Source organism: Protopterus annectens, chromosome 17.part0, assembly GCF_019279795.1.
Source record: "Protopterus annectens isolate FY-2018-M chromosome 17.part0, PAN1.0, whole genome shotgun sequence".
Taxonomy (NCBI): domain Eukaryota; kingdom Metazoa; phylum Chordata; order Ceratodontiformes; family Protopteridae; genus Protopterus; species Protopterus annectens.
The window spans coordinates 196,977,384-196,988,011 of NC_056751.1; positions in this window are offsets into that span (position 1 = coordinate 196,977,384).

The window sequence follows — 10,628 nt, forward strand, 5'->3', positions numbered from 1 at the left end:
GGGACTGTGTCTAGATCTAGGGATGTTCTTATTTCCCTTTACTCACCCCTCATTTGGCCAGTCATTGAGTATAGTGCCTTGTTTGGCATGTAGCTGTCCAGACACATGCAACAACTGGAATGCCTACAGAGCTATGTTACTAAAAGGATACAAGGCCTAAACAGCACGTCCTACTTGGATCAACTCAAAGCCCTGTCACTATGCTTAGAATCTTACAGACTGCTAAGATATGACCTGTGTCTGAAATACAAGGCATTCTCTGACTCCTTACTGATGGATTTACTGCACATTAGCAAGTCAAATGGCATCACAAATACTCAGTATAGGGATCTAAACCTCTTCTCCAGCATCAACAGAATGGGTTGGAAGGACAGGTATATCTCACAGAGGATACCATTGCTCTAGATTAGACTTCTATCCATATAAACAAAGCTAATCCCTGTCCATATTCAAGTGCAACTTGGATCTATGGATGGAAAACAGAAAATGTATCCTAAGACTGTCCCTATATTATTAATGGACAGAGGCAGCTCCTAAATGCTTTATTCCTTGTATGGGTTCCTCAAATTATATATGGTATGATCACAGTCATTATCATTAGGGGTAATATGTAATTATTGATCATGGAATGAATAAGACCAATTTCTAACCAAATGAGGTAGGTTAATTTGAGCATAAAAATGAGAAATTGGCTAAGCTTCAAATTACTTGCAAGGGCAGCTAACCTAGTACTTACCTATGAATCTATAATAATATTAAGTAACATGCCACAGACTGTCAGTATTTTCGCCAAAGTGGTGGGTCATACTGCATACTATCTCCATATGTATCTAGACATCAGAAACATAATTTGAGCAGCCAAAAACATGCTTTATAATATTTTGAGGTTGAGCATGGGCATCATTGTAACCTTGCTCTTTGGGGTTTTGTGGGTTTCTCATGGGTGTCATGATCCAAGGTTCCAATGCATTATCAGCATCCCCTATCACTAGATGCCCTTGTGGAAAGTCACCCCTAACCTTAGATACAGGTGTACCATGTGTAGGAGTCACTGAAATTGCCAGGAGTACCTGTACACACATTATAGACTATCCCTTGGGCATTACAGACCATTTGACAGTTGATAGAGTGGTAGCATTTTCTTTTGCTGCACCTGCTTCCCTGTTCACCAGGTGGGGCTTTTATTTCTATATATGTTTACACTATGGCTCTCAGAATCTCTGGGAAATGTGCTATTGCATAGAAATGTTGCATGGCGGTTTCTCTTTCCTCTGGTGTATGTAGAAATGAGATATGGTTCCTTACTTGCTGCAGCATTGCAGTGAGATATTGGTATAATATTCCCGAGGCTGAGGTCTGTGTCACCTCTAATATGTCCCTTTTGGGTCTTTAAAACATGTCTGTAGCTAGGATATGCAATGTTGCACATACCTTGGTTTCCTCTGGAATGGGTTCTCCATGATTTTCCCTGGGCTTCAGGTGAGGGCGGCAGATGTTGACTATTTGGTCTAAGGTATAACTGTCCATCCTGTAGCACTGTATTATTTGAGTATCATGAAGTCCATGATAGGTCAGATTTGCTACTAGTACTCTTCTCAATTTTACCCCAAGGTCTGGCAGCATCAGTACCTTGTAATAAAGCCTAAAACACATACAGATTCATGATAGCAGCAACAAGCCCTAACATTTTTTCATAAGTGTATTCCACTGTATTCCAAATAGTATTGGAATTGAAATCAAAAGGGAGAGTAGCATGTAGTCATAGGTTTTATATATTCCTAAATCCCTCCAGCATGTTGATTTTCTCCATCAGCATGTAATTCACTTATTATCTCCTTATTAGCATATTCCGCTGCTTACCCTTATTTTTTAGCTAGGTGTGACCTGCAGAATTATTTAATGCATACCAAACAGCTCTCCCATCACTGTTCATTATGTATATATAGTTAGTGAGAAGTGTAGGCATTTATTGAATCCTGGTCAACATGTGAGATGTCACCTAAAGGATTATTTAGATTTATGAACCTTAATCACAGAAGATGTCATGTTCTAAAACTGATAAGCATGATGTGCAAAAGTAAAGTGTCAAGGAGAGTCCTTAGAAAACTACCTGTAGCTGCTGATCTGAAGTGAGGTGCCTTACCAGGTCAAAAGGCTTCAGTGACTCCTTTGAATATATGGGATCCAGATTGTGAGAAGCATTGTTAGTAATGTTTACATTTTTAAAAATGCATCTGATATGAGCTACTGTATATTCTTAAGACAGAACTACAGTGTGCTGATGATGGCAGAGATCTAGACCTTAAATGTTAGCTTGCTGTCAAGCATATCTGCAGGATCACAGGTAGAAGAAACAAATACCAATTAATGTCTAGCATAAATTATTAAGGAAGAAAGTAGAGGAAGAAAACACAGAGAGACAGTGACACGTGTCAACATGTAATCACTCTTTGCTGGGTTAAGACTGAGATAATTCTATGCCATCTATTGCAAGATGGAATCAAAACAGTGTTTCATAGCACTATATTCAGGCAAAGACTCCTGAAAAAAGAAGAGCTAGAGCTGAAGTTCATCAGCAAAAGACCGATGCTAAGTTATATTCATAATAACACCCTAAGTGAAGTAAGAAGAAGAGTGCCTTGGTGGCATAGTGTAATGTTTATATTTCACGTGGAAATACAAAGAGGGTGTACACTGTGGAATAATAGTGCTAGAAAATCACGGACAGAAATAGTTCATGGCTATCTAGGAAAGCAGCAAGCCAGACCAGTGACAGGTAATATTATATGCTGGTAACTAAAGAGGAGGCAGGCATTCTGTAACAAACCTGAGCGACTCTCAGTTACTTCCATTCTTTTCATTTTACTTGGGACTTCTAGTGTTTGTGAAATTCCTGTTAGTGGCCAATAGTATTCCACTGTTATCCATCTTGAACCACACACTGTGTGATGAGTAGGACTAATGAAATTTAAGATGAACAGGATAACTTTAGAGAATTAGTACATATGATAATATCATCTTCAAGATGTTGCCACATTCCCAGTCCTCCTCACATAAAAACTCAGTGCCAGTGTACTCAGTTTTAGAAGTGTTATTTGATCAATTAGCGTTCCTGTAAAAGACTAGACTATTTTAGTACAGAATTTTCTCATTGTTGTATAAGATTAACGTGGGGGAGTGGTCAATATGTGAGAGGTTAGGACCAATGTGGTTTGAAGATTACTGTTCTGCATTTCAATATCTTTAGTTGGCCAATGGAATGGGAGGATTACTGTTCTCAATTTGAATGCCATTAATTGGCCAGTGGGATGGGTGGATTAATATTCGCAAAATAAATGTCTTTAACTGGACAATGGGATGAGCAGTTCCCTGGTCTTCTCAATTTACTTTGTCTCCCTTTCCATACTTCTCATGAAAGGAGTCTTAACAGCTATTAATAATTTTACGTGTAGACCATGCCTGTTGTTTTGCATCTCTGACATTTGAAGATAAGCACCTAGCAAATCTCATTCAAGTAACAATTATCTGTTTTTACAAGAATAAAAAATGCGCACAGTGCATTTCAATCATTAAAATAAATTAAAGAATTAAAGAAAAATAATAAAAAAAAACTTTACTGGGGTAAAGCTTCCTCAGTTTCATCAAATTAAGTATCAAAATTGGCACTGCTTTTTACAAGGCTTTCTTTCTTTCCTACAAGGTTTATACACACTTTTTACTGAAAAAAGTACATAGTGAATTTCATTCTCTAGTAGAAAATAATGTAGTTTTCCCATGCTCACCTTTTTCAAAAGCTTTTTTGGTACACATAAGATATTTGTATAAATAAGAATTTATTTGGAAATAAAAACTAAGAACTAAATATTCTGAGAATTACTAAGTTAATTGATCTGGGAGCAGCAGAGATATTCCCCGGGATTCATGAACCTTGCGCCAGGCGCCAGCATAGCGTCGGCGTTATAAAGCCAAATATGGCCACCAAGCGATTCAGGTATGAAGCAATCCCACGTGCACTACCGGCGTGCGCCGGACCTGCACCGCCCCCGGCGTAGGTATGCTAATCACACTGTGTGCGGTATTGCACCATGCAAATGAAGGCAAATAGCGATTCACGAAGTGGGGCATGCGTAGCGTAAGAGACGCGGCAATGTAAACCGAAAAAAGCGGTTTACATTTACCCAAACATGACCAAGGAGTAACGGAAGGCTGTCAATGTCAGGTATCATACAGGTGCAATATGCCAAAGGCGAAAGGCACCGAGAATGTCCAAAGAAAACATGCACAAACTGTAAATAATGACAAAAATGTCATGTACGTAGAAACCACAGCAGAACCCCTGGATATGTGTACAGAAGGTGCAAAGCAATGAAATAATATGACAATGTCCTAAAAGAGCTGTATAATACACATCAGCTGTACAGCCACCACACACCATAGTATGTATGGAAAGCCCAACTCCAGCGCAAGGGTTGTCAAGGAGTGGTGGCAGTGTTCGCCCGTAACCATGTATTAGCAGTCAATGCCATGCAAATGAGGCAGATAATAGTGAATCGCAAAGCTGGCGCCGGTGTAAGGATGGAGCAAACGGCGCAGCGGTACTACACCGAGGATTGGCCTACATGAGATACATGTCAATCGCAGAGGGGTGTGCCACTGTAGGAGGAAGCATATTGGAGGCCAGCAAACCTGGGCTGTACAATGCACATCACAGCAGCAGGACCGGCATGTGAGGAAATAGATGCGCTGAGAGTACATAATGCGCGCACAGATGCATGTGCACGAGGATGACTATGTTCCCCAACACAGTCATGTGGACGGCCTCCCGTCAACAGCCACGGATATAGGAAGGTAATGCGGAGAATATGAGGAAATGCGGAAGCAGTGTAATTGGAGCCGTAATGAGCAATCAACACCAATCAATCCAGGAAGGGCAAGCGGCAGCCGACAACACTGTATGCAGACTCCTGCATAACGGGAAAGGGGAGGCATATGAATTCAAAGATAGTAGGGTATGTAGTAGAAATGCAAAGAACAAAGAACCGAAATAGCACAGCCAAGTACAGAGGTAGCATAACTGCGGCTGCAGATAAAATGCATCATATGCCATGTGCCTGCAGGATGCAGTAATGTAAGATGCAAAGCTAAGCCAATGCAGGCAACTGTAATGTAACACTAAAGGCAATACCGTTGCAGTTGCAACCGTAAAACACCAAAAATAATCCATGGATACGGCTGCACAGACACACCCAATGACATCACCGGGTATACAGCACAACAGTATAAAGTGTGAATGCACACAACACACAGCGCGATTTCCCAAACGCCGCACCGTAGGGTGTAAACACACGGGGAACTTTTAATATGTATATGGTGGGTGCCGCCGTGGCCGTGATGCATAGGTATGTGGCAGAGACAGACGGAGTTGCAGAGGACGGTGCCGACAACTACCGTAGGCCTAACAGGAGAAGGAGAGTGTTCAGACCAAGGGTGACCTACCAGGGGCTGCAAGACCTGGAGATAGTAGAGCGCTACAGGGTGGACAGGGACACGTTACAGCAAATAGTGGAGCTGTGCCGGCCACGCCTGAGAACAAGAGACAACAGAGGGGAGCCCATCCCAGTGGACACAAAGGTATGTGTGAGCTTGCGAATACTGGCTACAGGTACCTTTCAAAGGCCAACCGGGGATATAATGGGTATCTCACAGGCATCAGCATCTAGGGTACTACACCAGTTCCTGGATGCCATGTTACGACATGCCCATGAGTATATACACTTCCCCAGATCTCAGGAGGAGTTGGCTAGCAATATGCGCCACTTCCACCGTGTGGCACAATACCCGGAGGTACTGGGTGCGATCGACTGTACGCGCATAGAAATCAAGTCACCGCCCGGGGAGCAGGGTACACGCTACATAAACCGCAAGGGATACCCCTCCATCAATTGCCAGGTCGTGTGCAATGCGCAGGGCATTATCATGGATGTGTGTGCTGGCAGCCCTGGAAGCTTCCACGACTCCCATATCTGGCATGCCTCACAGCTGTATCAGGTATTCGCCAGGGGGGACATCACACAAGGTCACCTTGTGGGGAATGCTGGCTATGCACTGGAGCCGTGGCTGATGACACCCATCAGAAATGCACACACACACATGCAAGAACGCCATAATGAGGCACACGCACAAACCAGAATAATCATAGAGCGTGTGTTTGGGATTTTGAAATCACGGTTCCGGTGCTTGGATACATCCGGTGGAGCCTTGCAGTACTCTCCAGGCACATGTGCCCACATATTCATAGTATGTTGTATGCTACACAATATGATTCTGCGGAAACAGCTGCTGCAGGGACATAATGGTGTAGGGCCACCAAGCCCGCCACAACTGCCAAGGCAAGCACAGGCACAGGGCGTTCAGTGCCATGAACACGCTGTGCCAGCCCCAGTAGGTAGACGGAGGCGCATCAATATGCCTACGCCCTGGCAAAGAGGGAACGCATAGCACATACTTTGACAGTGTAGGCCCCATGGACTGACACCTCCTTACCTGCACACACAGTGAAATGGACGCCACACAAACATGTCCGCCCGTAATGTGTACCGTATGGCCGGACCTATGTGTGACTCCAACAAAGGCACCGCCCAAACACTGCACACCCACTAGCCAGCAGAGCATGGAACGCCAACACCTCACCGCACGCCTGTTCTACAGCACACGGCGTAGCCGTATGCTGCCACTATCGCCGCAAGTCGACCACATATGTACTTATGTGCATACACAGATATGGAAATAGATATCAGTACACATGTAGAAATATATGTACGCATACACAGATATAAAGTACAACAGGGTAATATGGAACCCAGGGATGCAAGTTCACAGATAAGTAAGACGCGAAATCTCCACATAGTAAACATAGTGACCGACAACCCGATCATCCGGGAGGGTGGGCAGAGCAGGTAACGCCAGCCATGGAAATGTCAACCTGCATCAATACATATCCGCGTGTCGGGATGATCACCAGTCCACGGTACAGTAACGGGATATGTGCATGTCATATCCATAGGATATGAGTGTGGAGATACACGCCGCCGCCGGCGATGCGGCCAACGTAGGTAATGTGTTCAACCGTCGGTGCGAAAGCGGCAAGCATACCAGTGAAGTGTACGTCATTATGAGGAACATACCTCATTTGGGGTGTAAAACAGTTCATGTTCCTCGCAGTTCCTCAAAGTTCCACATTGAAAATGTCTGTCAAACATCCATTGTTAGGAATGTATTTAAATGACATCCTGGTAAATAGATATTAATCATAGTAATTCATTAAAGGTTCTTCACTGTAAGTAAATCAGCATATTTTAATCATCCTATGACCTACTTAGCTGAAGTTGTTACTATGCCATTACTATGTGTTCCACATTATGCCCATTTGTTCCACATTACTAATGTGTGTGTTCCTCATTTTGGAAATAGAAGGTTGAGAGCCATGGCGGCAATATGTGTATGTGTGAGGTGAGGTTGTCGTGTCTTCCGCTGTGTGTGTGTAATGTGTGTGCCACTGTAAAATGTGTATGTAGATGACATGTCACAGGCGGAGTGTAATAACATGCGTAGGCATACAGTACAGGAACCATAGGCGTATGTACAGCAGTACCCACAAAGTAGTACTGACATCTCCTCAGTGGCTATGCACGTGGCGACGTAAAACGATGCAAAGCGGAAATGTCCCAGAATGTACCACAGGGCCATAGCCAACAGGAGATGCAAAGGACGCATGTACAAACCATGACCGTATGTATGGCGGCCATAAGGTAGACTCAACACGATACGTCGGCAACGTTACACAGCATCAGGCATGTACGGCGAAAATACGAATGTGCTATCCTGGCACCGATCGTGAACACTTACGGTCCGTAAATACCGCTGTGTGTTCCACGACCGTTAAGTAAGCAAGCACACGAATAGGAGGCTACCGGTAGCATACAGGCCGTCCCAAGTATAGGACCACAATCACCGTAACTATCAGTGACAAAATGCCAATGGATAGTAGGCACGGACGAACATCCGCAGATATATAACCGATGTGAAGGAGGAATACGTGCAGGAAGCACACATGCAGGCGATACCGACACCACGACATCAACAAAACAAACATTCCCAGAACAACAGACAGGTAACCTGCAGCTCCCCAAGCAGGGATGGAGCACACACACAAGCATATCTTGTATGTATAAATGCAAGACCCACACCCGTACCGTCACCCACATCCGCAGATATACCCCATCGCACATATCAAAGGGATAACAGCTAAAACTGTAGCAAAAACATACAGGCAGTCAATGACAGCAGCATACCCACAACAAGCCGCGTGGGAAACACTAGCAGCAGCTGATGCATCCTTGCATCCGTTGTGTACAGGAATATAACAGCTATGTTACACATCTGAATGCACAACGCCATCGACAGACGCCGCCAGGACACGGAGACCCACATGTCGAACAGAATACCATACCCAACACACACAATCCACGGCTAACACCACAGCGAAATGTACCTGACACCACACATAGCGGATGCAGTCACACAAACATGATACAATACATACCATCCTCACGAAGGTATTGCAAATAACCAACGGCCACACGAGGAATGAACCATGGCCGACGCGTAACGTACGAATGGAGGGGGATCACCGGTGATATGCGCATAAGTACACACCGAGGAACAGCTATTGGCGTGATGAACCCACATGCCTCAGGTGACGAAGAATATAAGGAAGACTCCCTGGATATTCAAACCGTATGTTCATACCGAACAAATACCGAATACAAAAGAAGGAGTAGCAAGCAAGTACTGACGAATACAGAACCAAAGGCCGGAAAGGTATGTCGAACCCACGAGATGTACTGTTGTGTAATGCATGATACGTATGACGAATCTGTACAGTATGTGAACGGTGTGTGTAGGTAAAGATACCTGTCCATCAGGCAGAGAGTGGTGAAGATTGGTTATGTAATGCTAAGCTGCGCAGCATACCAACGACTGTGGACAACGTGTGCACAGCAGTGGGACAACATGTACACACCCGGGATAACCCCAGGTTAGGCTTGCCACCTTTTCAAATGGCCAAAGTGGGACATTTTCGGGACACACATCAGATGTTACAGGTGGACACATACCCATGGTCAGTACAAAGGGTAGAACTTTACTCTTTTGCCTAAATAAAAGCGTAGTCTTGTAGCAGTTTAGTTGCTTATTGTGTGTCTTGTAACATTTAGGAATTTACATACATAAATAACTATGTTATGCAACTCTTACATAACAAATGGGACATAATTATGTCCTACAATCTCAGGACATTTGCCATTTGTAATATGTTTTGTCAGGACACAACTGCCCAAAGAGGGACTGTCCCTTGCAAAGTGGGACAGGTGGTAACCCTACCCCAGGTCTGCCATAGGGATTTCAAACACAGAACAATGCCACCACCCACGCTGATGCTGGCAGTGGATATCCAACAATGAAGTGCCACAGCAGGGGATAGGACATGTATGTATAGTGTCACAGCACACATGTGCATGGGCATACACCGTCGATGTCATACGGAATGTGCGAACGACTGGCACGTATCCCACGCAGTAGGGGTGACTATGTCAATTATGTGTAATGCAAAGCTGTCATGATGGATATGTTCAGAAATCATAGACAGTATCACAGGCATAGCATGCATGAAGGAGGGATGGCCTAATGTTATGTACATAAACAAGATATGTATGGCCTGCACATATGGGACAATGTAGTAGCAGAATAGGTACCCGAAATGGAGGGAACAGCAAGTAACCATGTCCAAACGTTCCATAGCAGGTGCAATGTGTGCCACAATGATGTCCAGCAGGGTCGTGTGTAAACACATGTGCAATGTACACAGTAGTGACACCCCCCCCCATGGTAGTGTCCACTGAACGGCAGAAGTGGATGTCAACTGTATGTCTATACAGTACATCCGCTGTGGTGGTACCATGGGTCTGTGTCACCCTACCAGCAAGGGAGCTAGCACATGACTAGTGACACAGTGTGCCCCTGTGGGATGTGCACAGGACCTATGTCCCACAGCACGGTGTGTGTCCAGTCTGTGGATGTCACACAGACGCCCGGGCCGAGCAATGTGGCATGTGTGCACACATGCAGGACTGCTCCTCCCACCCTGCCCACTGCAAACGCCATGTAGGAGTACTACATGCATCAGTACTCTGGAGAACATGGCCCATGGCAGAGTAGATTACACCCCTGTGTTAGTGGCATGCAGGTGAGTACAGATGTGTTACATGACTGTCATTTGCATATGTAAACTGTCTGAGCCGGGTAGAGATCACAGCATGACTATACTGAGACATGTAATGTTGTATCCATTGTGTAAGGTACACCACACATGTGTTATTGTAACACTGCCCGCGTGTACATGTGTGTATGGCACAGGTACAAGGGCACCCAAGGTATCAGCTAGACATACGGTCCAGAAATGCGTGGTCCTGCACATGTGTACCCACGCCATGGTGGAATATGGCAACCACAGCACCATGTGGGGCATGTGTGTGTAACATGCAATGATATCCATGAATATCTGTGACACC